This window comes from Lissotriton vulgaris, chromosome 5, assembly GCF_964263255.1.
Source record: "Lissotriton vulgaris chromosome 5, aLisVul1.2, whole genome shotgun sequence".
Lineage (NCBI taxonomy): Eukaryota > Metazoa > Chordata > Amphibia > Caudata > Salamandridae > Lissotriton > Lissotriton vulgaris.
This window is the reverse complement of record NC_141693.1, coordinates 1430943464-1430970016: the sequence shown is the minus strand read 5'-3', so window position 1 is coordinate 1430970016 and position 26553 is coordinate 1430943464.

The window sequence follows — 26553 nt, the reverse complement described above, 5'->3', positions numbered from 1 at the left end:
ATACAGAGCCCGCCCCTTCCGTGGAAGGTCACTCTGTACCCGTATTTCCCAGCTGCGTGAGTCGCGTCACCTGCTTTGAATACGTCCCTGGCCCGCCTCACGTATGAGTGGCCCACGACCCACACCACTCTCTCCTCAGCCGGTGATCTCTGACCGCTGGTCCCCTGGTGCCGGGTCGACTGCAAATTCCGCCCCGCATAACATGCTCGCGAAACTGTAAATCAAACAGAAGACAAGAAGCGTGAGTGCATGGAACTTGACTTCATGACATGTGCAACCGCACATACCTTTTAAAACAATTCGAGGACCATCGTCCTAACAGTTTCACCTCTTCGGCGCTCTGACCCCTGGCTGTAGCCTCAGTAGCAGCCCCTATCCTAAAGGAGTGGGTCCCAAAATCGCACGGGTCCCAGCCTGCCGCTGCGATTGCCAATGTTAGCACCCTCTGAAACTGAAACCTCGTCAGTGGGGTGGCATCGATGTGTCTCAGCAGACTCCCACCCCATGTATCCGCCCTCAGCGCCAAATATTCCGCAATGCACTTTACCGGGCACATGGGGGACCCTCGCATGCGCTGGACAACAACACTGTCTCCCATAGCTCTCTGGTCAGTCTTGGACTTAGCTATTGTGATTACCATTGAATCACCCCTAATCAGGATGTGATCCCGACACAGACCTCCCTCCACATCTTTCTTATTCTTTGCGACCAGTTCGCTCACCCGCATAGCCCCGTGGAACGCTAATGCGAAAGCGGCCCGGAACAGAACTGCTTTGAATTGGGAGGAACATGTCGTGGGTAGTATCGCCATAAGCAGGGACAACCTTTCTAACCCAATCGGGCGCCTCTCGTCTACTCTACGACCCTCAAGGCGCTGCCAGCCACGAAGGGCTTTCCTTGCCAAAAAGGAAGATGTTGGGTCCTTGATGCCATGCACCTGCGCCATGAATGAAATGGCCGCCCGGTGCCTATTGGCCGTTGCCACTGATCGGCCTTCCCTGTGTAATGCTACCAGAAACCTTAGGAAGCAATCCTCCTGACCCCATTTCTGATACCGTGCTGGACCCAAAAATGCACGATAGGAAAGAAACGCTCCTTCTTATGCCTTCCTCGTCCTGGGGGCTAAGCTTGCTGCCACGAGGTCTTGTAATCCGGGGCACCGAGTAGCCAGAGCACTTCGGGGAATGGTGCCGCCGCTAGGTCCGCAGTAGGTAGATAACCCCTGAACGCCTGCATATGTGAACGAGAGAGTGCATCAGCAGCATGATTCAGTACACCCGGCACATGTTTCGCCCTGAACTGCACATTCAGTCTCATGCAAAGTGGTACAATTTCCTTCAACAATCTCAATATCCACTTGCAGCGTGCTGCCTGATTATTTATACATTCAACAACAGTCATATTGTCAGACCAAAATACCACAGAGCGATCTCTGAACTCGTCCGGCCTTGCCATCAGAGCCACAAAAATAGGGAATAGCTCGAGGAACCCAATGTTACTTGTGAGACCGCTGGTGTGCCACCATGTCGGCCATGTTTGCGCTGACCATCGGTTACCAAAAATGGTGCCCAATCCCACGCTCCCCGCCGAGTCAGTCCACAAACCTAGCTCACCGAAGACGCGGTGGTGTCCTTCCTTGAGACCAACCATAGCTTGTGCAATGGAGCGTGAAAAGGGGCGGGCCATTGGTATCACTCTCAGGGCAAAGTTAAGCTGACCCACTGCTTGTTGTAACTGATGCAGGGTCACTATCTCCCTACTAAGGCACAGTTCCAGGGAAGCCCGGAATTTCGCTACTTTCCCTACCGGCAAACGGAAACATCCCTCCACAGAATCGAGCTCAATTCCCAGAAACTCCAGTGAAGTAGATGGTCCCACCGTCTTACCTGGTGCCAATGGCACTCCGAATTCCTTCATGAGGATGCAAAAATCCTGTAGAGCCTGCGCACATTTTGTGTCGCCGGCTGCCCCCAAGAACAGAAAATCATCTAAATAATATATAACATGGCTATGCCCAGTGGCTTCGGTGAATGCCCATTCCAAAAAACAGCTGAATTTCTCAAAATAAGCACAAGAGATGGAGCAACCCATTGGCATACATCTATCCATGTAGTAACGTCCTTGGAACACAAAGCCTAACAGACGCTGATCCTGTGGGTGTACCGGGAGCACCCGGAACGCCGACTCGATATCTGACTTCGCCATCAGCGCTCCGGGCCCCAGGCGATTCAACATGGTGACGGCATCATCGAAGGATGCGTACCGCACCGAACAAACTCCCGGGTCAATCGCATCGTTCACCGAGAGACCCTTCGGAGCCGACAAGTTATGGATCAGCCTAAATACCCCTGGGTCTTTTTTGGGGACCACTCCTAACGGGGAACAGATGAAATTTGTTACTGGCGGGTGCCCATATGGGTCCGCAACCCGGCCCAGGGTAACCTCTTTTGCAAACTTCCTCTCCACCACCGCTGGATTATGCTGAGCTGAGAGTTGGTTTCTACAAAGTGGTTCCCCACGAAAATCCCCCGCCGGGATGTGGAAACCATATAAGAATCCATTCCTCAACACCCCAGCGGAGACATGATCAGGGTATTCGTTTAGCCAGGGGATCATTGCCATGATATCAACGGGGGTAGGTAATGGTACAGAGTGGTCCCCCTCAGTCTTGTTTTGACCCTCCTCTACCTCCCGACCCGCCATTCTTGGATCTGCACGAACTCTCGGGGTGTGAGGAATTCCCGCAACCCGCACACGCATGTCTGAACTTACATGTCCCTTGTGGTCTGGTGCAGTTGCCCCTGTTAAAGCTCCAACAGACCCCCCTCTTTCCCCCATTCCCACCAGTCCTTGCTTGGTGGTCGCCACCGGCGCCCGCTCGAAAGGGCACCGCGGGCTGTTGGCGGGAAAACCCCGACCGATTCCCGCCTGGCGAGGACGTCTTCGTCGCGCCTGGCAGGAGCTGCTTCTGCCAAGAAATCGAGTCGAGACAATCCCACGTCAGAGATGAATCGTACTCTTTGGCCTTACGGAATTTCATGTCGTAACCCATCCATTCATTCCCCTCATACGTTTCATAAAAATCCATTATTCGTGCCTGATAGCAAGACAATTCAGGCAAAACCTCGGGCTTACGTTCCCCAATAATTGCAGTACCCATCGCAAAGGCCTTGGCCCAATTTGTTCTTGTCTCATCCACCCTGAATCCCGCCATCTTGGCTCGCCAGACACTCGGGTGCCACAAATCTTTCTGCGTCTTAGCATACTCCATCTCGCGATGGTCAGTCAGCAGAGAAAACATATTAACATACTTGTCAGCCCATATCAATTCTTTTGTGGCCAACGGGATATGTTGAACCACTCTCTCCCGTCTTGAGGGCAATGAGCCCTCCCCCGCAATTGGCAATGCCTGCTTACCTGGTTCAGTTGTCGTTCCCGCTGTTTTTCCGACGCCAGCTGCCGGTCCTTCCGGGGTCACCTGTGGGGGGACAAGAGGGAGATTCGCCTTTGCAGCATCTCGCGACTGCCGCAACTGCTGAATTAGTAACCTGGCCTCTTCGGCCGTGTCTCCAGGTGCCGTAGCACCCCCTGTTTTTCTGCTGAGCCATGCGGCCAACTGGGCGGCCAATTCAGGTGGCAAGTCCTCCTCGTTGGCGGGCGTAATCACAACCGGAATCGGCTGACCCGCGTCCGGGATTGGTACCGGGGCATCGACTGGAATGGCAGGGCTCGCCGGGGGTACCTCGGGGACCGGAACCTCCCCCCCTGCCGCCCTATTCCTGACCCGTTTCCCCCTACCCTCGGGGGCAACTCCCGGCAATGTCGGGCCTATAACCTTCTTTGGTTTACCCGGATTGTTCATCGCAGCCATCTGCTTTTTCATGTTCGCCATATCTCGGCCAAGCGCTTGGACCATAACAACGTTTCGTTCGATCTTCGCCATTCTGCTTACCAGCATGCGAAGTACCTGATCAGTCTCGGACCTCTTTCCTGCCTTCTTGCCAGACATTGTTTTCGAATATTCGCTCCAAGTAGATCAACACGGTCCTGGATCCTTAGCCTTGACGTCGCTGAAAGAGAAACACAAGAATTACAAGTTCTCAAAATTGCTCCTTGTTCCATCGAGGGCTCACGTGAAACGAGTGGATGCAGCTTCCAAGCACAGGAACAAGAGGATGCTTCTTCTGATTCCCGCTCTCTTTATTCCTCATCGGGAGGGCGTGAACGCTCCGCGGGTACGCCTACTGGGCGTGGCCAACGGTGTAGGTGTCTAGGACAACCCCTCTTGGGCGGGAAAAGGCGCGCCCCGGCTACGCCGCTTCGGGCATACCAGCCGTGACATGCCCCCCGCCCAAAACGGTTTCCCGGGAGGATCCGGGCCCCCAACCATACGTTCGGGGGGACCGAGTGGTCGCCCCTTTCCATAAATGCGGCCCTTTTACATGCATCACTTTACATGAAAAGGGTGTGCAATGGGTGTTGCTGTGGGCATTCCGCCGCAACACCTATTGCATTTTGATATTGTGTCAGATTTACAAGGATGTGTAAATCTGAAGCAGCGCCAAAAAATAATGCCAATAGAAGGCATTAGATTGGCACAGTGTGGAGAAATACTTTTATTTCGACTAGTTTTTGCTTTTTTTGCATAGAAATAGTAAAACGCAATTTATGATTGTTTATGTACAGGAAGGTGTCTCTTTCTGCACATAAACAATCATTAAATAATGATGATTTGCTACTTCAATGTGTGCTGCAGAATGCAGCACACATAATTAACAAATCGCCATAAATGATTGTTTAAATGCAGGAAGGGACACCTTCCTGCACATAAAAATGAATTCCCTGCAATGCAAGTACCCTTGCACTATGGTGCAAGGGTGTCTACTTTGAAGCTAGGCAGCTAATTTTAGTGCCAGCACTAGGGAAAACACAGGAGTGCACCATCTTGTTGTAAATATGGCGCATTCCAGTATTTTAGAAATGTTGTACCGCTGCGCTGCTAAATTTGGCACACCTCAATGCTCTTATATTTCTTTGTAAATATGTCCATTGTTCTTCAGCTGTCTAAATCATGCCTCAAAATACTCTTAATTACTTAAACTGGAGTAATCGCATAATGTTGGTACTTTTGCATCACAAGAGTACTGTGTAATTACTAAAATTACTCTGATTACACCGGCATAATAAAAATGTCTCCCATGCCTACTGCAGATATAAGTCTTTAATATTGTAGGTCAAAATAGCGCTAAAAAGTACCAAGTGACATTTGTGGTTATCTAATGGTGATGTACCAAGGGAAAATCACAAGTTTAGACTGACCACGATGGAGCATGTGTTAGATACAGGGAAGAGGTTAGTCCAGCTGAAGAGCTACCTTTTTAAGTCTGGATGAAAATCTGCTGTTTGCATCAACAGGGGATGTGAGGAGGCCATTGTCGGCATGAGGTGCAGGTCAGGCACTGCAGACAGTCTCTGAGTATGGTCTGTGGTGTGCCTGAGGGCCGCTCTGATGCCAACAGAGTGGCGGTAGGGGGTGGGTCAGGGATTGTGTAAGGAGATGTAAAAAAATATTTAACATGGAATCACTTATTTGCAGGTTAATAAATGCTTGCCCGTTTATTTAACTGTTTTTTTCAGAATATTAGTGCTCAGCAACTAAACAGCAGCTCATGCTGCTGTTCACCAAGGGGGCTGCATGTAAAGGTCAAGAGGGCTGCAATCGGCCCCCGGACCGTACTTTGACTATCACTGATCTAAGATGTGATGCAGAGGTGGGGTGTGGGACAAAGCTAACTGGTTCCGATGTACCAAAGAGAGAATCATCCATTTAAACCTATTGACCAGCACTTTGGCAAGGATCTCTGTGTCAACATTTATCAGGAAGATTGGCAGTAGCTGGATCAGCTGAGCGGGCCTTTGCCCAGCTTGAGGATTAGAGCTATGGATGTTCAGTTAGCTGCAGACAGGATGGAGTGGGGCTGGGACGCCTCTGGGTAGGCTTTACATAATAAGGGAGCCAGTACTTCATTGTGGCCTTGTAAAACTTGGATAGGCAACAATCCAGGCCTGGGGCTTTTCCATATGGCAAGTCATCAATTGTGTCCAGGATTTCCTACGAGGAAAGCTCCACCTTCAGGGCTAGAACTTGATCCATGACCAGGCGCCAGGAAATCCTCATTGACTGTGGGGGTGCATAATGTCTCGGAGGAGTAAAGGATCTCATAGTAGGCCCAAAAAGAATCCAAAATGTGTAGTAGATGAGTGAGGAGATAGACATCTTCCTTCCCAAGGGTTGGCATAGTACTGGAGGCGTTGAGGTGCTGCAGCTGAAGCACCAGAAGACAACCAGCCTTCTCACTATGCTTGTGTTGATTCTGTTAGTGGCAAAAGAGTGCTATTCCCGCTAGAGCGGTGCAGAGGGTGATGTGTTCATCTGTGGCATGAAGCAGGGCTTTGAAAGTGGGCTTAGAGGGGTGTCTTGAGTACTGATTTATGAGAGAGGCATAGGCAGTCTCCAGTTGGAATTGATGACGCAAAGGTTTGCTCTTCCACTGAGAAGAGGCATGCATCAAGTCTCCCTAGATCGTTACTTAGCTGGCTGCCCACAATGTACTGGGTGAATCAATGGGCCCCTCATAAGTTTCACTGAAGGAGTGCAGGAAGGATCAAAGTTTCGTTTTGCCCTCTGGGGCTTTTTAATGCAAAAGGTTGAGTTGCCAAGTTGGAGGGGGTGGGCAGAGGATTCCTAAGTAGGCATGGGCGGAAAATCCGTTCCGCTCGCGGATTTTGCGGATTTTCGGGAAATCCGCAATCCGCGAGATTTGCGAATTTCCTGCAAAATCCGCAAATCCGCGAGCAGCGGATTTTGCTCGCACTGCTCGCACTGTTCGCGTGAGTTCGCGCCCCGCGAATAAGTGCGAAATTGCAGAAATACGATCTAAGCAAAACTGAAAGTAACTACTTACCAGGTTCAAAAGTTCAGGCACATCATTAGTAGCCATTTCCTGTAGTGCTTCCTGAGGGGCCCCTCCAGAGTTCAGTTGCCAGTTGCAACTATTATGTGACCCTGCTCTGAACCTCAGAATAGTTACACATATGCCACAAAGGTCCTGAATTACAGCTAAGGGAGACAAGCAGGAGCCAGGCTGGAAGTTAAAATCCATTAATCAGCCCCTAATTCATTATTGTCAGTTGGGGCAGGGCAGGTGTTGTAACTAATTTTGCAACAATGAAAGCACTTAGCAAGTGCAAAAGATCACTAATCAGGGCGCACTAAGGAAGCAGGTGCCAGCTAAAAAAATATTCTGTGACACATTAATCAGCCCCAAATTAATTCAGGTCACTTGAGGCAGGGAAGGTGTGCTTTGCTTTGCCGAAAATAATGTACACTGACAACCAGAGGGTGTGGTGATGAAACAGAGGGTGGCATGGGTGGGCCAGAGGGTGGCATGAGTAGTCAGAGAGTGGCAGTGGTGACAGAGAGTGGCAGTGATGAAGAAGAGTGTCCCAAACAGGTTGGACACGTAGAAACAACAAGTTCGCAAAACTTGCGACCCGACAGGTAAGTTCGCAAATTGCGAAATTGTAAAAACCCTCGCGAAATGGCAGAAACACGGGCGAACACAAAAAAAAAAATCCGCAAATTCGCGGGAATTCGCGGATTTTGCGGATTGCGAGTTTGCAAATCCGCAAATTCGCGGATTGCCAATCCGCAAAATCCGCTCATGACTATTCCTAAGTCGATACAGGGTTGGATCAAGTCATGATCCAAAACACCAGAGCGGAGAATGTCAGAGTCCACCAGCTTGCTAAGCAAGATCGTCTTGGTGTGAAAGAAGTTGATTCTGAACTGGGTTCCATATACTCTGGAGGTGTGAGTGTAATCCCACTCTTTGGGGTGGAGGAGCATCCAGACGTTGGAAAGAGAAATCCAACATCAGGTCTTGTAGGAGACCCTTTTCTGCAGTGTTATGGTGTGGGAGCCGGCCAGATTTGTCCAGGAATAGGTCAGGAATCATGTTCCAGTCCCCTTCAAGGAGAAGTTTAGTTCTAGGGTGCTGGCAAAAGGTTGTGAGACATGGCAAAGTAAGCAATTTTCTTGGAGTGAACCAGGTTGTCAATGAAGCCAATCAGAAGAACCTGGTCCTGGAGGGAGTTCATACTAATACAAAGTGGCCATGGCGGTTGCATCAAACTCACAGAGTTTTGGCCGGCAGATGTTTGGCTATTAGGATCGCAACTTTGCCCTTCTGAAACAGTTTAGTGGAGGGAGCCTCCGGTTGGGTCTTGCTGGCATTGTATTTGCGCCCCACCTAGTCCTTGCAGATTTTCTGGCTCTCCTCTTCGGATATGTGTGTCTCTACAAAAGTGCAACATCAGGGTGTAAGTAACTGTATATATTTAAAGATCTTCTAGTGCTTCTCATAGAGGGTGAGGCCATTCATATTCAGTGAGATCACTGTCAATGAACTTTGTGGGTGTATAGACAAACCATAGAGGGAAAATGTGGTGGAAGAATAAAGAAAATGATAGAATGAGAAGGATGAAGGGGGTGATGTGGGGAAAGGGTGGAAACCCTACTTCTGTGGGGGAACTAACAGACTTTAAACTGATCGGAGAGAGAGAGAGCCTGAGCTCCGTCAAATGGAGAATGGGGCCACCTGCTGCCGGATGTGAGAAATGGCTGAGAATTTTGGGGGGTGTCATTTTACATAGGCAAAACCTAGAATTTGAGTAACTGACAGAGGCACGTGGCAGCAAATGCAGGGCGGACAATAACAAATGATGAGGGTCCTAGATAGACCATGTAGGCCTAGGCATTAAGTTAGTGTGTTGTGTGTGAGTGAAGGAGTTTAGAGATAAAGGAGACCTGACTTACAAGGCCTCAGTAGTGGGAGGTCTCATCTGGAGGTAGCGCCGGCTTCTTCTGATATGAACGGGACTTGTCTCAAGAGTGAGCATCTTTGAGGTAAGAGCGTGACTTTGGGCTCCCTGACTACTGCCTGGTAACCTCTTACATCAAAATAACACAGCTGCCAGTACTGGACTCGATTTCTTACTTTTTGTGCAATGACCTTTTATGAATAAAACATACCGGTCTGTTTTTACTTACGTCACTAGTTTATTAAGTCATTTTTGCTCACTAGTACGAATTTCATTTTTTTCTCAAGAAAGTTTTTTTGGTGCATAAACAGAATATATACAAATATATACAATATTAACAATGTCGGACAAAATTATTACAAATTAACACCACATCCACACCATCTCTTTGTCAGCAAAATAGCTTCATTGTGCATATTACAATACCCTTCTTTACTTTTTCATAGAACTTGTGTGCTAAAACAGAGTCAGTTGGAGTAACTCATACAATTTCCTAACACAGTCCTTCTAGTCTTTGGTATTGACAATGGGCCAGGAAAGGTCGACACGTTACAAACCCCCCTATTGCGGGGTTCTCCTCAGGACCAACAAGAATTCTACAAAAGACAAAAAAACGTGTCTCAAATTAGAAACCCTAGTCACTCAGAAAGCATGTGTATTCAAACATAGCCACCAACCGGCTATCAACCGCCTACCTTCTAAATTCTGTAAATGGTGTCTGGTGGGCAGGTGGTGTCCTGATGTGATCCCACTATTTCTGAACATGAAAACATATTCAAGCAAACTCATTACACTCTGCTCATTGAAACTCTCTGGTCCAGTGCCATGATAAGAACTGTGAATAAAAAGGACTGACCTGATCACCGTTCTGTATGGGCCGAAGGTGCCTGAAAGACGTAAGAAAAGAGAGGAATTGGTCGATTGTTATGAACTTGCTGCAGGTGCACAGTGGGAGCCCAGACTGTCAGTTGCTTACCCGTGTTCCATTCTTGGGTTTCCCGCCCGGGCTGGATGAATCTATCAGCATCTTTATTGTACAAACACTGTCCGTGACGATTTAATCGAGCGGAATCCTGTAATGGAAGAAACAAAGTCTTAGAAACAATCCTCGCTGCATTAGCAAAGTCACTTGGATGAATTTTCTGTTATCACGCGGTCTTACGTTGGTTTGTGACTTCTACGAGCAACCGCAAACAGCCGCGAGATTGCCTAGTCTGCCGCCTTCCTCACTTTCTACATTTAGTCGCGGTCACGTGATCGCATAATCCTTAAAGGAGTCGGCAATGTTTTTAAAACGGAAACTTAATTGAGACAGGGCACTGGTGACAAATGAACATGGGCCATAGTCGTCATTTAGATGTCAAATTTTTCAAGGATGTTAAGGTGTAGGGCATGGGACTAAACCGTAGTATATTGTCATTGACAGGATGAATTTGCGCAGAAGAGGTCCAGAGTGTATTCTGGAGTCCACAAAACTCACAGGAATCACGGGGTGTTTCTGAAGTTTCTGAAATCTCGTTTAACCCACTAATGGCCTTGCTGGTTAGGAGTCAAGACTCTGTGTTGTTCTCCTGGTAACCTCTTACAGACATTTGTCTCCTCAATGGAGTATACCGATGGCCAAATGGTTAATTGAATTGAATTGAATTGAAAAATAATTTGTAATGCGCGGAACAATAACCCGCAGGTATCAAGGCGCCTAACAGAAGATCAGAGGAAGATCAAGAAAAACTTAGGACCTTAGACATAGGCTTGCTTGAAGAGAAGGGTTTTTAAGGCAGTGCGGAAGTTCTGAAGGGATGGGAGAGATCTCAAGTCCGAAGGGAGTTCGTTCCACCATTTAGGAGCAAGGGTGGAGAAGGCTCTGCCTCCCCACTTGGCTCTTCGTACACGGGGGGCTGTCAGAAGCAGTTTACCAGAGGAGCGCAAGTTCCTTCGGGGGGCATAGAGGGAGATGATGGATCCTATTCCAGTGTCACTCTTTTTAGCGATGGCTCTATAGGTCATACAAAGGACCTTGAAGCGGATTCGATGTTCCATCGGCAGCCAGTGCAGTGTTTTCCTGGCTGCAGTGGCCGAAGAGCGTCTGGGTAAATCCAGGACAAATCTAGCTATGGCGTTTTGGACTACCTGTAAGCGCTGCAGCTGACCTTTATTAAGTCCAGCATACAGCGCATTACAATAGTCCAAACGCGAGCCGATAAGAGCCACAGCTATTTGTTTTCTTGCCTGGAGAGAGAGATATTTCCTGACCCTGCGCAGAGTGTGAATCAGGCCCCAGCAGGTGGAAACAGTTCTGCTCACCTGATTGCCTAAGTCGAGGGCGGGATCTATTAACACCCCGAGATTTTTAGCAGAGGATGTGGGGGAAGGGCAAGTTCCAAGGGAGTCAGGCCACCAATTGGCTGACCAGATGTTTTCTTTCCCCCCAAACACCATCACCTCTGTCTTCTCCCCATTCAGTTTCAGAGAGTTCCGGATTATCCATTGACCAACCGCCTCCATGCAAGATCTAAACTTGGAGGCGATTAGGTCATCTGAACGGGGAAGAGAGACGAGGATTTGAGTGTCGTCTGCGTACGAGACTACCTCCATCCCAAATGATCTTATTAGTTTGGCTAGTGGGGTAACATAGATATTAAAGAGGGTCGGGCTAAGTGCCGACCCTTGAGGAACCCCACATAGCAAAGGATGGGATGGAGATAGAAACTCCCCAAGCTTGACTCTTTGTTCCCTCCCAGTGAGGAAGGAGGTCAAGAGATCCAGAGCTGCGTTCTTCACCCCTACCTCCCTCAGCCGAGATGTAAGTACTGAGGGGGAGAGGGTGTCGAAAGCCGCAGTTAGATCTAGCAGGACCAGGAGAGAGGTCTGGCCCTCATCTACTGAAGTGCGGATCTTGTCAAGCACGATGGTGAGGGCTGACTCGGTGCTAAATTCTTTCCTGAATCCATGCTGGGAGGAGTCTAAGCATCCCGAACTTTCGACAAAGGCAGCAAGATGCTTGTTAAGATGAGTTTCAAGCATCTTAGCAGGAGCAGGGAGCAGGGAAATAGGCCGGAAGTTTTTTAGGACCCCCGATCCAAAGAGGCCTTTTTCAGAAGGGGTTTCACTACCGCCTTCTTCCACTCTGCAGGGAAAACGCCATCTCTAATAGCTAGATTCGTTATCTCTAGCAGCGGTGGTAAAAGGGTCTCCCTACACAGTTTGATGACCTTCAGTGGGCAGGTATCCAAAGGTGAACCAGACTTAGTCTTGGCTAACAAAAGCTCAAGGTCTTGCAAGGCCAGCGGGGGAAAGGTGTCCAGAGTGCAAGAGGGGGAGAGTTCATTGATGGTCGGACTCGTCTCTACGCTAAGCATAGATGCACTAAGGATGACTCTTTGTTCCTCAAGGGCTAGGTGAATGTTCTGTATTTTAGAATGGAAAAAGGAGGCGATCTTATTACAGAGATCCTGCGAAGGGATGACAGGGTCAGGGACTTGCAATCTGACCAGGGAGTCTACAGTTTTAAAAAGTTCCTTCGGGGAGGAGAGCGAGGAAGTCGCGGTCACAAAGTATTCTTGTTTGGCCTGCAAAATTTCAGCCTTGTATTTTTTAACAAGAAGGCGATGAGCTTCCTTGTTTTTGAAGTCCCAACTAGCGTGCCATAACCTCTCCTTTCTCCTCACTTCTTGCCTAAGAAGTCTAAGAGATTCGGAGTACCAGGGGGCGGACGGTCTCTTTCTAGTGCGGCGTCGGGATTGTTCTGGGGCTAGTTGATTCAGGGCCTCGGTAGTGACCTGTTCGAAGTGAGCGACTGCGGTCTGTACGCTATGTAGGCCAGTGGTAGCAAGGCTTGCAGCCCAGGGCACAAAGGAGTTGCTATTAATATTCCTGAAGTTTCGAGTGGTCTCGATAACATGATTCCCCAATTTACGGGAGTTCACCCGTTGGTGATTAAGAAGGAAATGGACGGCCAGATGGTCGGACCAGGAGAGATGGATCGTATCCTTAATAATCAGGCGGGGGTCATTGGAAAAGATGCCATCCAGGGTGTGTCCTGCACGGTGAGTGGCTCCGGTGACACGTTGCGTAAGCCCACAAGATTCAAGGGCCTCAGTGAGACAGGAGGTGTCAGAGAGGTCATGCCGCTCTAGGTGGTAGTTAAAGTCACCCATGATGGAAAAATTATCTTGGCCAAAATGAGGTTCAAGAGATTGAAGAAGATGGTGCGTAAAGTGGGTTCTCGAGCCGGGGGGACGGTAAATTAAGATACCGTTAAAAAAGGGACGTTGCTCTTCCTTTATAGAAAAATAAAGAGCTTGGAAACTATCAGGAAAATCACTCAGGGGTACAGTGTGACATTGAAGGTGATCTTTGTAAAGGATCGCTATCCCCCCTCCAACTCGTCCCTGTCTATCAAGTCTGGCCAGACAGTAGCCATCCGGGACAGCCTCTATTAGATCAGGATCGGAGGAGTCCTTAGCCCAGGTTTCGGTCACAAACACTAGGGTGGGCGTTCTGTCCAGTACCATCTCCTTAAACATGACCTTGTTCTTGATAAGGGAGCGGGCATTGACCAAGATGCCCTCTACTTCTACTGTACTAGAAGTAGATGTGATAGGGTGTTCAGAGGTAGGGTAGATGGAAACAGGGTTGGGGGGTCCTGACGAGAGATAGCAGCCACAAGAGAGTGGGAGCGAGAGATCATCAGGTTCATAGGTATGAGAACAGTGTTTTTTACAAGGTTTAAGGGCCAACATATCGCGAAGAGAATAGCTACAAGAAGGGGATGACATTTTATCAGAGTCCAGGGCCCAGCCGTCCAGCCCGTCCTCAGCGCGGATGGGCGCAGACGGGCTGGACTCTGGCGTGACTCCGGCGGGCATCCGGCGTATCCGCTGCCGCGTCTGCTGCGCGGAGCCACAGGGTACTCTTTTATCGTGACTAGAGCGCGAGGGCGCGCCTACACCCAAGATGGCCGCTAAACAGCCCTCGCCTCCCCGGGACCAGCTCTCAGCGTCAACACTCAGCTGAGAGCGGCCCAGGAGGTAGAGGAGGTAGGGAACAAAGATCCTGAATGAAATCCGCTTTTTTAAAATCAAGCGCGAGTAAAATGCACGCGTCACTCGGGACGCGATTAAAATGAGCGTTGCCCTCTGCAAATGTATCTGAGACAGAGTAAATAAAGAATAGAGGAGAAGAACCTCCGGCTTCCGCCTCAGAGGGTGAGAAAGGAATGTTAGGGCGACTTGCAAAATAGTGTTTGTACATGGTCAAAAAGACCCGTTTGCGCATGCAAATATCTGTCGTACATCTGGCCCTAAATGAAATAATCCCAAGGGGGTATATGCCAAGAGTCACATTTCTTTTTAGACAGCCCTCAGAGTCCACCCTCTTCCAGTGGCGGCTGGTGACATTTGAAAGTGGTAGGGCGGAAACTGATAATAATACTGCTCGCGCAGCGAGCTCGCGCAGCGAGCTCGCGCAGCGAGCGATCCTGAACTCCCCAAGGAGGGTTTGAGGAGATTTAAGGTTAATAAAGCAATTGTGAAAGTACAGGGATTACATTATTAAAGAGCTGTCATAGGTAGCTGCTTATTCAGTATACCCAGGAGGTCGGGCAATTACATAAACGTAAGTGAATGGATGATCAACACGAATACAGGTTAACATAGGTTTGTGTTCTTTGGTTTGTATAATACGTAGCAGTACTGAGCAAACATTCATATTTAACTGGGCTTACTTAAAGATTAAAACAACTGGCAGATGTACACACACAAAGCAACATTTGACAGCCGGAATAAGGAACAGTTGTAAATAGGTTCTGCCCACATACCACTAATGATAGTAACTGATGCAAAATCAAACCACTGTTCCAACTAGCTAGCTTATACAACCCCCCAAAAGCTTTACACAATCTCTCTGAATGCTTGTGCTTAAATAAGACCCCCGGCAAGTAAGGTCATTCTGCAATAGAAAGCCAACAAACTGGTTTTCCACTTAGTCATTCATTTACATTATTCCTCAATATTCTGAGGAAGGCTAGATCCTCAGTGGTATTCAACTCATCCTTCTTATGCTGTAAGATAGTGCACCCACATCCATCCGTATGCCACTATAATTCCCTTTTGCTCTATTAGATTCTGCCAGGTGTGACGACGTGCTAAAATCTAACATCGCCACAGACTTTAGCACTTCTGGCAATTACCAGCTGTTTTAAACTTTTCAGAAATCAGAAGCCCACCCCTGCACAAACAGAAGGTTATCTGCAACCAAAGCAGTAACCCACCAAGCTATCAGTAATAAAATAAAGTTATCACATTTGTGACCTGTATGTTATTCCCAATGCTTTGTAATAGGCATATTAACATTCTATGCAACAGCCTCTTTACCCTCAAAAGTAATTTTACAATGCAGACTGTCTTTATAACAAAGAAAGCCAGAACAGACTTGCTATCACATTTGTCCTCGGGGCCAATCTGTGACCTGCATGTTATGTGCTGTGTTTTGCAGTGGGCACATTGACGAGTCAAGCCTGTGGCCATACTGCACATAGCACACAAATCACCTCAGCAAGTTCACGTACCAACAGTCAATGTGTTGCTATTCTACTGGAACTTTTGGGATATACAGTGTTCGCTGCAGTAGGAGCATTACCCTCATAAGATTTTTTTTAAACGTCTGTAAACAAACCAGAACAGATGTGCTGTTACATTTGTCCACGGTAGCAATGTTTTAAAAAAAATGCATGAAGTGTCACTTTCTGAATAATTCATCCATTTCCAGTGCTGCTTACGGGACATGTCCATTGTGGAAGCACCAAAGCTCGGGTGCGTAGTGCAGAGGTGTACCGTACGTTCTGCCACAGTGTGTGGAGGTGAAGGACACACACTTCACAAAGCCTAAAATTGATACCTTCTATACTAAACTATCATGGTAACTGTGGGCCCAGTAGATTTCAGTAATGGCAAAACAGTGCGTATGACGCATTGAATACCTCCGGCTTAGTAGAATTAAGGATTATCAAAACCATTTGATCAAAGAATTGAAAAATGTGTATGGAAGAACAATCTGGAACCAGAGAACTTGTGCATTCAGCTGTGAACTGTTCATTCTAGTTGTGAAAAGCCATTCAAAAGGGGCGTGGTAGGTGGGTGGATGGTGTTTCAAATACTGTGGGATGGTTCAGTTGCAGTGGGAGTGAATACCCAAAGAAAGGATTGCATGTTTTTATTCTTCTACCATGTAGGCACATTTGGGAAACTGAAAGAGGGTTTATCAATCGGCTTGCCTGCCACCTAACCAGTACTTTAATACTCTACTCTGTTTTCCTATGTAAAGGTGACTAAAAAGAATTGGAAAAAAAGCAAAAAGACAGAACTTTTCCTATTTAAAATGTTACGATATGATATTGAGTTTTATGTAGTGCTCGAATGCCCGATGTCTTGGCGCTGCCTTGAGAAAGGACGAGTAAGCAAAGCCCAACTATTGGTTGAAAATCCACAACTATAAGGGCAAATATAAGAACAAAGCAATTCACAAGTGGTTGGCAGCTGTCTAAAACATTCCAAAATGACTACAATAGCAGAGTCAGAAGTAAATGGAATACATAGAAAGGAGTCGCTCCTATCCCTTCCAGAATCACTAAACAAGACCACATGACATGGCCATAGTTTCTTTTTTCGTGGGAAAGGAACGTGTTAAGATATTGCTTCGAAAGCCTGCGTTTTCATCGCACAGCCTGCCCGACCACTGAACCCCCAACCGGACCCCCAGCTTTGCACAGCTGTGGATGCCAGAGGCCCCTGCTCGCCCCAGAAGCAGACTGATGGCACTGGCAGCACTTTTCTACTGTAGAAGAGCCGCAGGCCGAGGCCTGTGTGCATAGTGCAGATGTGCACGTTCTGTCACAAGGTGTGGAGGGGGAAGCAAACACTTGCATACTACTGCAAAAGTTCCCTTTTGTTTTTGTCCTAGCCAGAAACTAACGTTGCCGTATTGATTACAACTGCCTGGCTGCTTGCGCACGGAGCTCCCACGTGTGTTCCCGTATTTAATCCGCCCTAATTGCACATCTGTTGAAAATCATTGACAATTGGCAGCTAACGGGACCTGAAGCCAGGCCCGTGTCGTGTGGTTTGTTTCACTGCCTCGCGGTATCCGCAGCACAAAGACTGCTGAGGGGTCACCGTCTAATTATAGCCCCGCTTGAATGGGTTTTAATTCGACTTACCAGTTACCACGACACCCTTCATAGGCAGTGTCCCTGCGTTCAGCAGTCACTTCGCATCCGCCATCTGATCGCCAGTCCGGTCGTGCTAATCGATCATCGATGGTCCGGATCGGATGTAGTCAGATGATCAGATCACCAGACAGTCAATGCAGTGCAGATCACACGACTTACGCTGCTGCAGCAGTGCACATGCACGCAATCGCAAAGCTGCTTAAGCAGGCCCGTCCAGGCAGCAGGAGGTCCGAGTGAGTCCACACACACGCGCAGGCAGTCACGACGACGACGGACTCACTCAGTCCCACAACAGTCCAGCCAATCCTGGCGCAGAGTTAGCAGCGCCACTGCGCCAGGATTGGCTAAAGTGCAGACTGAAATCTGCCCATTTTGAGACCCGGGGTCCCGGGTCCATGCCTATCTATAGTGATAGAGAGGGGGGGTGGGGGTGGGAGGTCTGAAGTGTGCGCATGCGTGGGCCAGTCGAAATCTCGACAACTCCGGCCTTTTGCATGCGCACGGCACTCGCAGTACGTTAGTGAGTCACCCTCTGCCTTCCCTGTGTGCTGCCTGCCTGTCACTCTGCGCAGCCCCACCCCCCCCCACGGGCCGGCCCACTTCCTTATGGATGCCCGATCCTGTCGGGCTTCTCCCGTGGCCTTGGTGCGCTCGGCGCTCCGATTTTTAATTGAAATGGAATTTGGTTTGCTGGAAATAACGTTTTATTATACAGTCCAGTCGGCGGTCGTCCAGGCTAGTGGGGCAACGCCCCAACGCCCCCAATGGACGCACCGCCACTGCCCTCTTCTCGTCTCCACTGCAGAATACACAGTACGATAATAGAGAGAGCACAACTTCACCGCTGCACTAAAATCAGAAACATATTCCAAGCAATACAACGGATGTTCAAGCCCCTTTTCCATGACACCCTACAAGTGAAACCTTTTCGTATGAGTACAAGAAGAACAGCTAAACTTTGCGGCCGACTTAACAACATGACGGCAAGACGCAACACAGACTGAGACTCCCATTGGAACAGACAGTCCAACAATCAAGAGTGTTATTGAACTCAGAGTGCGCTGTGAGAGCAGAGGTGGAAAGGCGCATCAATGACGCTATACTCTGCGCTAAATTAAAAAAAAAAGTTGAAGGGCCTTTATGTCACAGTGTAAGGCTCGACAAATCAGTCCCATCCTTTGGACTCAATGCCTGACAGTTGATTGAAAACCACGATTCTATTGAAAAATATATAATTTACGTCATATCAATTAACATCAATTAGATGTGCTTACTTTGCATCTTTGCCTTTCAGTCCTGAAATGCGACCAGCAGCAGCTATCAGTAATTGGCCGGCGAGCACCGCGAGATGCTGCTGCTCCGGTTACCTCTTCTTCCTCCCAACGCCTCTGCACCAGGTGGCAGAAAGCATCCACACTCCCATTCCATGTTTCCTCCCAAAGCTACTTAGCAAATCCTCTCATACCTGCTGCTGTGCTGCTGCCAGTATCTTCTGACCTTCATAGCAATGGACTATGGGACTAAGGTTGGTAGAGAAAAACGCAGAAGAGCACCCCCCTCCCCCCCACAGCAAGCACATGTGATTGTAAAGTCGCACAAAGCTGCTTCTTGGTACCCTTATTTACCCTGACCCTCACTCACACCCATCCATTTATGATCCTACAAATAGTCCTACGAATATTCCAGAGTTAAGTAACTAATGCTTAAGGTGACGGCTGGGCTGGGTTAGAGTCAGAGCTCAGGTTAGAGCAGGGGACAGTGAAATAACAGGTGGTTCGTGGGTAGAATTGGAGACAATATTAGTTTGAGTTTGGTTTCTCTTTGGTTCGTGTCACAATATTGCAAGGTGTAAGGGATCATATAAGATGGCGGCACAGAAGAAAAGTGGCACAATAGGTGGGATGGGGTATCTCCTCCAATAACATTGATTGTTCCTTCTGCATTTTCAATATACAGGGACAGGCATTATGTCATGGAAGAGGATATAGCAGCTTGGTTGCAATGGCAGCAATTTCAACTTCCTCTTCCCCAATCCACCACATTGAAAATGTATAGCAACCACACTTTACTCTATCACTACCAGCATTTTGAAGCAATTACGTTTGGAGTAGTATGGTTGCCAGAACAAGTGCAAAACAAGCACCATAACTCGCTTTGCTTCCATTTTTATGGAATTTATTTTGCAGGAGCGAACTTGGATGTTGACACACTGACGGCTCATGCACAGGGAGAGGCTGAGTTCTGCTACGGAGCAGTGTTCTTGTACCCCTGAGTGGCAGTAGGAGTGCTACCAGAGTCCAACAAGCGATATGTATACTGATCCTATTTTATTGTTTTAAACTTCTCCACTCCTGCAACTCTGTAATTTGCTGAGTATTTGAAAAAATAAGTAAAGTTGAGAGAAATGTGGCTTTGTAACTTTAGTGGCAGGCATGTGATGATAGACCAGGTGAAAGTATGCATACATTGATTAATAATTAAACGATGAAAGAAGAAACATTACATACCACCATCCCGAGCAGAAATTTCCTTCAACTTTTGTGGCTTAGGTGGTCCTGAAAATCGGAGAGGCCCCTTAAAGTAGTACCTAAATCTGCTGGCTCAGTAAAAGAACTCGGGTGTCCCCACGTCTCTCTTATTTGCTATCCCAAAAATTATCTGTGTGACAAATTATATCTCTCCTCACATCCTTCCTCATTCATTCATTTATGCTAGAGGGACCCATGGAATCACGCAAATGAGTTTTCCCCGGTAATGGGCAACATTTCCTGACCCTGGTTCATATTTCACATCCCTGAAGTCTGAAGCAGAGATGTTACACAAAATGATGCCCCCGCGGAATGTGTTTAGCGGCCCCTAAGACTCTCATATGTCAGAGATATTGATAGTCCTTGGGCTGAATGGGTCCCTGAACGGTGGCGGCCTATGGCCCTGCTCTGAAGTTCCTTGGGGGGGCGGGGGTGGGGGGGTGTCATCGGTTTCAGGGAGCTGTTCTTGCTCCTTCACTGGGGGCTGCTGCTAGCCCCATTAGTTCCCAGAATGCCAGAGGTGAACTACGGTGCCAACAGAAGGCAGCACTAAGCAGCACACACATTTGAGGTGACGTTTGGCATCTTTGTGGATATGGAGCTGACCAAGTGTTGGCTCAATCAAAAACCGAGGAATCGTGCTTTAAACGGTGCCATTTTTGTAAAGTGGTAAACCGGCTACATATCAGATTAGTACTGCAATCTCTCTCCTAGTCGTAGAAGACATGGCTGTAGACCAGTATAACCTCATCAATTTAACTTAATCATGCAAGGCTCACTCTGATGCTGATGGTGGAGTACTACTACTCAATCCTCACGTGAGATATTGGGATTATTGTTTAATAACTCCCACCAAAAATGGATGCCAGCAGGGTGCTATGATCCCAAAACAATGCCTGCTCCCAAAGCTGGAATTAATCTATGCTAGCCACTCTTTTATAACAAATGTAATGCAGTTATTTCTGCCTTTGGGACCTGTTATGAAGCTCAGGACTCCTCTGCAATGACTTGGCAACATGGCATCCTGAAATGCTGTCTTCTGTTCGTCCAAGCCCCTCTAATTTCTGGAAAGTAGGATAACGCTGTGTCTTATAATAGCACGGCTGTTAGGTCATATCACATATATTTGGAATTTCTTGGGACTACGTTAAGAAGATGTTCTCTAGTAAATCAGACATTCAATAAATCTATTCTCTGTTTGGCTGCAGGCCTTAGTTGTATGTTCTGTTTATTATTTGCACAGGTAAGTGCACACTAGCATAGGACATATATTCACTTAACGTTCCTTCACACAGGTGGATACATTGGTTTTATATGCGGCATACAAACAACAGTTTTCGCAGGTCTTTGTTGCGTCTGACAATAACAAAAGGTAAGAAATAGCATATTTCTATTAGGGATTTCGTCCACCGTTAAGCATAATTAAACAAGCATTTGCAATGCAATAGGTCTAACATTAACAATAGTTTAAGCTATTGGCAATGCAATAGCTTAACCACTCGCAAATGGGAGACCTATTGCATTGCAAATATTTGTTCTTTTTACTAGCACACATGTAGCGCTTTTACTTTCGTGAAGGGCGTGTCCTACATTAAAGTGAAACCGTGGCATCAGGGCTTTCAAATAAATAAATAAGCGTAGGCACTATAGTTAAAGTGGACCGCCACGAAGCAGAAGCGATCTCATTAGGTAGTATCCTTGACAGCGCCATTTGCACGTCTCCCAAAGAACGAAACACCCACAGCAAAAACTAACTCCAGGCATTTATGGCCGGGAAAAGCCCAGTTCAAAGGGCCCTAGCAAGGGGCCGCATGATATTTTATTGCATTTCTAAACTGTTCTTAATCAGCACTGGACTATACACTTTTTTAAGTAAAGACGTTTATAATTACTGTTCTATGTACTTTTTCCTTTTACTGTAAAGATTTTAATTAATTGTACAGTTAATAAAAACTTCAAACTAGTTAAAGTGGACCGCCACTAGTAAACATTAAAAAAAAGTGGGCGACCTGCTGGTAGGTAGTGGGTGAAATAGGGAAAGCGCATTAAACAAAATAGTGCTCACCACTTATAAAGCAGAACATGTAACAACACCAGTAAAAGGTCCAGTCATTATGGGAGTTACCAAATGCGGACAAGGCGGTACAAAGGAGGGAATAAAAAGCCTAATAATGAATGAGAAGGCAGTGTTTATAAAGGACAATGATGCAAGCCAATTACAAATGTGGGCGGAGAGTTGGTTGGGCTTCTATTCCGTACTTCACTACTGCATGCCTCGCAGCAGCGCATGCACTGCCTAGGCTCAACCTAAAAACATAGACTATGACACTTGTTCAAGCTTTGTGACAGGTCATAGTTTATTCATACATGATTTCTAGAATATATCCATTGCACCACATATTTTACAGGTTGCCGAATACACGCTTCAGTGGGAGAAACTCAGTATGCATGTCTCCCTAACTTTTAATAAGCGGTGCAAAAGGGGGTGGTGTAGGACGGAGCATCTGAACCCAGATCTGTTGACTGGGTGAGAGTGTTTGATTGGTTCAGATGCTCCGTCCATCACCACACCCTTTTGTACCGCTTTGTTCGCCATAAATTGGCAGGGTATGCTCAGACGTGAGTCCCTTGCTCACTTTGCCACTGGATTCAAGCAAGCCTGGCTGAAGATCGCAGTAATGCTAGAAACCGGTCCTAGGAAGCTTGTTTCTGGTCCAGGGCAGGCATGGCTTGGCAGTTCCGGCTTGACTGTTCCCATGAGGCACAGGGTCAGACTGATTTGCATATGGCCATGTCTGAACTGGGGTGACAGAGTGTGCTAAAGAACAGTGATGGGTTAAACCCAAATCTGTTGACTGGGTGTGAGTGTTTGATTGGTTCAGATGCTCCGTCCATCACCACCGCCTTTTGTACCGCTTTGTTCGCCATAAGTTGGCAGGGTATGCTCAGACGTGAGTCTCTTGCTCACTTTGCCACTGGATTCAAGCAAGCCTGGCTGAACACAGCTGTAATGCCAGAAACCAGTCCTAGGAAGCTTGTTTCCGGTCCAGGGAAGGCATGGCTTGGCAGTTCGGGCTGGACTGTTCCCATGAGGCAGAAGGTCAGACTGATTTGCATTTGGCCATGTCTGAACTGGGGTGGCAGAATGGGATAAATAACGGTGATGGATTAAACCCAGATCTGTTGACTGGGTGTGAGTGTTTGATTGGTTCAGATGCTCCATCCATCACCACCCCCTTTTGTACCGCTTTGTTCACCATAAGTTGGCAGGGTATGCTCAGACGTGAGTCCCTTGCTCACTTTGCCACTGGATTCAAGCAAGCCTGGCTGAAGACAGCTGCAATGCCAGAAACCGGTCCTAGGAAGCTTGTTTCCGGTCCAGGGAAGGCATGGCTTGGCAGTTCGGGCTGGACTGTTCCCATGAGGCACAAGGTCAGACTGATTTGCATTTGGCGATGTCTGAAATGGGGTGGCAGAGTGGGCTAAAGAACGGTGATGGATTAAAGCCAGATCTGTTAACTGGGTGTGAGTGTTGGATTGGTTCAGATGCTCCGTCCATCACCACCCCATTTTGTACCGCTTTGTTCGCCATAAGTTGGCAGGGTATGTTCAGACATGAGTTCCTTGCTCACTTTGCCACTGAATTCAAGCAAGCCTGGTTGAAGACGGCTGTAATGCCAGAAACCGGTCCTAGGAAGCTTGTTTCCGGTCCAGGGAAGGCATGGCTTGGCAGTTCGGGGTGGACTGTTCCCATGAGGCACAGGGTCAGACTGATTTGCATATGGCCATGTCTGAACTGGGTTGGTAGAGTTGGCTAAAGAACGGTGATGGATTAAACCAAGATCTGTTGACTGGGTGTGAGTGATTGATTGGTTCAGATGCTATGTTCATCACCACCCCCTTTTGTACCACTAACGTTTAATAAGGTCAGATTTTCCAGTCTCACAAAATTGAGAACTTTTTTTACCTTTGCGAAACTTTCTATGTGTGCACATTTTTTTCTAAAATGGCTTGCCGGGGGATTTTTCAGTTAAAATGTTTCAGTGTGTGAATTACACCACAAAAACATAGGCTTTGCTGCTTTATAAACATTTAGTTTATTGACAAGTTCTCACATGCCTTTTGCATTTTAAATCAGGTTGGCAAAGACTGCAAAACAGCAATGTTCGAGATTTGCTTCAAATGACAGAGGACTGATCAGCCCATTGGGGGGCAGAGTCAGTTTGCCCTGCTGTTTCATCTAAGATGTGCTGTTGCAAAAGCATTGTGTTTCTCAAACTCAATAACACACTGGGATGGCGCTAGAATCAATGAAAATCCAATGTTTGCTTTGTCCTGCAAACATGATCTTTACTACACAGTTACTTTTCTTTAAAAATGTAAACAAAAGGAAATTGATTTAAAAAAAAAATCTGACACTGCATACTGCGGCTATCGTTGGACGACAGCACAACTAGATTTTAAATATTTTGCTATCAAATATCACAAGTACAAGGACAATATATTTTAGATGTTCCTTTGTTAAAATTTGGACTGCCAAATTTTTCAAAGTGAATTTGTTAATTCAATCTTTTTCAAAATCAATGTCAATCCTTTTTTCCTTGGGTGAGACTTATATCCCCTTTTCTTCCTTTGCATCTAAATGTGAGCCTCGTCTTTATTCTTGCAATCATCACTGCCCCATCATCTAATGCACTGGCTAAAGATGCTAAAGTCACGTACCCATCTAAACATCCATCTCATGCACTGTGATGTGCTTCACCCACATTGTTGTTTTCAACGCCAGCGTAGGAGCTGTTTCTGGATCTGGAGACCAAAGGGAGAGCCAGTCATTCATCTTCTGACTCTTATCCACACTGAATCTCCCTTTCTCATTCCGGGGCATTACCTATTATACAGTGCTGTCAAACATACAGTTATCCACATTGCTCTGTTAGAAGAATATCGTTTGAACTTTTTTTTAAACATAAGCAAGCATCTAAACTATAAAAGCCTCAGAACTCTGCTTGGCTTAAACTTCATTTACATTTTAGCTACTTTCCTTGTAATACGAACTATGTCATGCATCACTAACATATCAACATGTGTATGTGACATCTTCATTATCCAATATGAGTGCAAAACATAACACTGCACCTTCTTTTGCTTCTGAACTGCGCTGAACAGAATATCAGTTAGCAGAATAGCTTCAGATTTAATAACGTATTGCTATTCTTCCTTTCTGACAGTGGTTCCGCAAATGTTCGCATCAAAGAAAGGGCTTCCTATTTATCCTGCATTTATACTCTTTAACCTCATCCCCTACTGTTAGACCTGGCATCCTTGGAGTGGTTTCCCCTAACATTTAACCTTCAGACCTCTTGGTTTTGCTGACTTCTTTTTTGCAGGCCTTTGAATTCTGCGCACTTTCACACAGCTAACTGGTGCTAAATTGCGTGTGATCTCTCCCTAAAGTCTGGTTAACATTGGCTTATCCACAACTGGCATATTTAGTTTACATATGAGTCCCTAGTAATATGCACTACCTGTGCCCAGGACTTGTAAATAAAATACTACTAGTGGACTCGCAGCACTGATTGTGCCACTTACTTAAGTAGCCTTTAAATATGTCTCAGGCCTACCAATGCAGAGCATGTGTCTGCAGTTTTAAACTGCCATGTCAACTTGACAAGTTAAACCTCTTGCCAGACACAAACCTTCCTTTTAATATAAATAAGTCACTCCAATGTTTGTCCGTGGACATCCCGAATAGCAGCATGCATTGTATTTAAAACGCAGGACATGCGTGTTTAAGTTTAACCAGTTCTTGTAGTAAGAAACTCTTAAATTCATTTTTACTACTGCAAGGCTTATATCTCCAAAAGGATAACATTGGAATTACCTTATTAAAATTTGTAAGCATAATTTCTAAATGGAAAGATAGGTTCATGTTAGGTGTCTCTGGAATCCTAATTTAAAATCCTTAATAATGGTGAAGTTGGATTTTAAATTACATTTCTAAAAATGGCACATTTATAAAGTTGGCATTTATTTGCTTTAGCCATTAGTTGTCTGCAGCCTGTCTCAGGTCAAATGACTGGATGAAGTTGGCAGTTGGGCTTTGTGTATTCCACCTAGACAGCCACATATAATGGGAGATTAGGTGTCACTGAGTGGGCTTTACTGGTAGTATGGGAGGGAGGAGCTGGACCTAGTCTTACTTAAACCCAATAGGCGGTGTCCCATCTCCACACAAAGTTTTGCCTTCACCCTGTAGTTAGTCTGGAGCCAGGACTGGCAGGCAGGACATCTGTGCACCTAAAATTCATCTCTCTAGAGTTTCTCCCTACTTCAAAGGCATAACTGTGTATAAAACAAGGACCTCAGAAACCACCACTTCAGTACACCTCTGGTCCTGTGGATACTCTGCCAGGAAGAAGAACTGCTGTGCTGCTGACAGGACTGCCACTCTGCTGGACTGCTACTTGATCAACTCTGACTTTACTGACCTGCTGCCGGCTGCACTCTTGCCTTAGTCAGAAGGACTGGAACTGCATCTCTTGAACCCACAACCTAGAGTGACTCTAAGGGCTAGTTGACTGGCCTCTTGATCTGGAGCCACAGGGACATAACAGGCTTCCAACAACCTTGCTAATGCTCCTGGTCTCTGCCATCTGTGAGTTTACCCTGCAAAGTGGATCCACCCCAGTCCTGGACCATTGGAAGTGGGCCTAAGGTGGTTAACAGTGGAACCAATGCATCTCCTCTACTGCGCGATGCATCCTTGAGCCAAACCAATACAGCTCCATGACTGAGCGACACATCCTCAAGCAGAACTGATGCATCGCTGCTGCTGCGTTGAATGGAAGATGATGATGGACGGAATGCTGAATTAAACAAACATTCACTCCCATCACAGATCTGGGGATGCTGCTG